The following is a 4,217-nucleotide window of genomic DNA, read 5'->3' as shown; positions in this document are numbered from 1 at the left end:
CTCCATTTACAATGACTTACAGATAAATATATGTATAAAGGGTATTTATTGTTATTTTTATTTGGTTATTTACCCCGTACTTCGAATATAGTAAAATATAGAATCGCACACAATAATGTAAAACAATAAGATAGTGCGTTATAAATTATAAGAGAAATACTACGAAATATAATTCATTATTCATTTATTTAATAATCCTAAAGCAGTATAACCAATTTCATCACAAAAAAATGTATGTGGTTGTACTCGGAAACCAATGCCTACTTTCACCTCACCTACTGTCAAAATGATCTAAATGATTGTGCAGAAGGTGAATCATGCTTTTCGTAAATAATAAAATAATCGAAATATAGATTATACCTTGCACGGATATCAAATGACTGATTGTAAGGGAAATAGATGACCTTAGTTCCCCACTAGGAAAGAATAAAAAACACTACTACTATAAAAGCAGTAGTATCCTTAGGCAATATCAGTAGCTCAGTGGAGTTCCATGGGAAGTATGTTCACTAGGGATGGAATGACTGAGAAAGATATTGAAAGGAGGGTGAGTGCCGGGAACAGAGTGAACGGTGCACTTAAATCGACCTTGGCAAATAAATGCTTGTCACAAGAGGCAAAATTGGCAGTTCACAACTGAGTCCTGGTCCCGTCCCTGATGTATGGGAGCGAAGTATGGACTTGGAAAAATAGGGATGAAAGTAGGCTGAATGCTGTCGAAATGCGATCTCTCAGGCGAATGTGTGGTAAAACTATGTACGATAGATGCACAAATGTTGAGATCCGTACATTATGTAAGGCTGAGACAAGCATTATCGTCCAAATCAAGAAAGGAGCTCTGCGCTGGTTTGGACATATAGAACGAATGGACGGCGAGAGAACGGCTAAGAATATTTACAATGCGAATGTTGATGGATGTAGAAATAGAGGAAGACCGAGAAAGACCTGGCATGACCAAATCCAACAAATACTTAAAGATGGACATGTCAAAAGTCGGAATAATTGGCGCGCGTGCATGAGAAGATGTATGAATGTAGAGGAAACCTGATCTGTATGCAAAGATAGAGTGTTGTGGCGTTCTATCCTCTCTGCCTACCCTTACGGGGAAACGGCGTGATGGTTTGTTTGTTTGTTTGTTCAGTGGAGTTCAGTTCAGACATGTAGTAGATCACATCAGTGCAATTCAGTTATTACTGTTATTCGCTCCCTTCATTATCAAATTTTTCAATAAATACATAAGCATAACGTCGTTTCCTTCTTGTCCCCTACAACTGGTGTAGGAGCTTTCTGCATAAACAAGCAAAATCCTACATGAGTGAACCCGACGTGACAAGCAAAATCCCACAATGTACAACAAAGAAGTAGAACATTTTTAAGAAGGAAAATAGAGTAGTCTGGGAAAGAGATTTTAGCACCAACAGGCAAAAATCCTACTAATATTAAAAATGTAGAAAAAATATGAGTAAAATGAACATTTTGCAAAAAAATATATGGAAGGGGAAAAATAATTAATGAATAATATATATTTAATCGATAAGAAAGACAGACACTGATTATAAACAATATCACCCGCGTCGTGGTCAAACAGTTAGTGAATTTGTCAACCATGCAAGAGGTCTCAGGTTCGATTTCGACATATTCGACATGGAATATTTAAAAAGTCACTGTTTATATAATGGAATATTTCATAAGTTGTAATTGGCTTAGGCCGTATATATAATAAATAAATAATCCCTACACTGTCATATGAAACGTGAGACTGATCATCTTACCTTTATGTTACAAAAATGATCAAGATACGCTTCGGTTAGCCTATGCACTATTAAATGCGGAAATGGAATGATGAAACTATTTATGAAACAATTAACAATAATGTCCTTGTGGCGGTATCAACATTTGTTGTCAATGTGCAAGATATGAATACATAATATCTCCCGGTCAGACGCACTGGGGCGTAATTCGATTTTCGCTAGTTTTCAAGAGAACGAAAAACAAATTCATTAAATTATATTTTGTTTCAAAGACCATTTACAAATATTAATACACGTTTGCATTATAGATAAATGTTTTGGTTGCCACTGTACTAATAAAATGCAAAAATGTAAATATTTTTTTTAAGGATACCGTCGTATTTATTTTTAAAGTCTTAAATCTCACCAATACACTTTTTATGACAATATGACAACTGTATATATGGCCGCTTTTCATGACAATGAGGACATTCAATTGCTTTTTTTTAGACTATCAAACTCACTAACTTTTTTACTAAAAATATTTTTATGTATCGTATTATCAACGCTTTACTTTTGTAATATTGAAATTATCTGCTAATTGGTGAATAGGCTTCCCGTAAATCTGAAATATATCACTCCTCTATCATTGGTTGATTCAAAAGAACTAGTGGCGTCGTTCAAAGTAATTCGTTTTTTTTTTAATTAATGCATTTTCAAGAAACTTCGCCGTACAATTTAATGTTCTAATTTTCACCGCGAACAAGAAAACATTTTTAAATCCAATTTTCCGTAGCACTGAACTTCCTTATTGTATCGATTAATTGATTTTAATTTTCAGTAATATTTTAAGTTAGTCCAAATGTTCAAAAACAAAGACTAGGTTTTGCCCCTTAAGGAGTTTTTAAGATTAGCACAGGAATCAACAATATACGAATGTTCAAACTTAGGCAAAATGGTAAATGATACACATCGTATAAGTGGTCACTTAAATCAGCCAATTGAAAAAGCCCTGTAAATGCTTAGACTTTCATATTCCAGTTTTCTGAATGTCCTCCATCTTTGTTGAAATGTGTTAATATTAATAACTCCCTGGGGGGTTACATCCAGTCCTAGTCTACAAACATTTAGATAAACTCAAAATATTCTTAATCAATTTTAATCATTATCTTTAAAACCATAAATTTAAATTGTGGCAAATATTCTTATGCAAAGCATTATATAAATTTACTATCAGCTGAACTCTTTACAATATTATATAATAAACTATAACTTAATAATATTATTGTGACCCTATTCATATGCCCTATTAAGCAACGACTGTAAAATTTGATAAAATTAAACTTTTGATACAAAATATGACAATTTAGACCCTGATGTAGACATGCTTCGGACTCGATTGCTTAGTGCAATATTTCTCAATCTTTTTCCTGTGACCCCTTCCACGGTAAAACTATTTTTACAGTCAAGAAATTCAAAGATTTTTCCTTCCATTTATTTTTTAACAATCCAAAAATTGCGATAGTAATGGTTTTATTATTTTTTTCGTGCGATTTCAAATAAATTTTCTACAACAGTTTCTTTTTCTTTTTCACATAAGTGGAACATTTTTTTTCTCCTCGTATAGAACAAAATGAGAAAATATCAAAAATAAATCTGAATAAAATCCCACATAGGCGCCCACGCTTGTACGTTGGTAAACTAAAAACTAAATATTTTTCATCAAAGTATTTAAAAAAGAACATATAATAAATATATTTTTTTTTTTAAAAACATTTGTAAAATATTGTCGATGTTTAAAATGATTTACTTAATTTCTTTTTACTACCTATTTAAAGAAATAGATCACATCCCTACAAAGGTTTTTCTTTGTTCGACAGATGCCGTAGCGCTGTCGGTAATACGGCCAACTGTAAAGCTGGCATCGCCAGTTTTGATATCATTGTAGACAAAGAACTAAAACGTGAATAAAATTGGAATAAACGTGGATATAATACAAGAATATCCGAACAATATCACTACAACATTTCCAAACGAAAAAAGGACAGTCGAGACTAATAAATCAGGGACTGAAATTATACAATAAACTACCAGACAAAACTAAACGAACGACTTAGACAAACGGGGTAAAAAATATTATTATCAACAACAGAGTATGAATAAAAAATGATTGAATATTTTTGTAAAATGAATGTAATAATCCGTAAGGATTTTAAAAAATAATGTTTTTTTTAATTGGTCTGGGTGTTGCGGTATATTTTTCACCATTTTTTTCCATGCTTTTCTGCTCACACGTCTCTTAAATAGATAGCGGGTTATTCCTTTAAAATAAATTACAATGTTTTCGGGAATCATACCCAGGATCTCATGCATGTAGAGACACTGGGAGTATGTTTTTTTTATGTTGAATTTCATGATTACGTGAGCCATATTTGAAGAACCACTAAGTATGTGGACACCCACACTTGATTTACGAAGCATAACATT

Source organism: Micrasema longulum, unplaced genomic scaffold (genome assembly GCF_059751315.1).
Source record: "Micrasema longulum isolate JH-2025_06_02 unplaced genomic scaffold, ASM5975131v1 h1tg000976l, whole genome shotgun sequence".
In the NCBI taxonomy this organism is placed as follows: Eukaryota; Metazoa; Arthropoda; class Insecta; order Trichoptera; family Brachycentridae; genus Micrasema; species Micrasema longulum.
Note: the sequence above shows the minus strand (reverse complement) of the source record.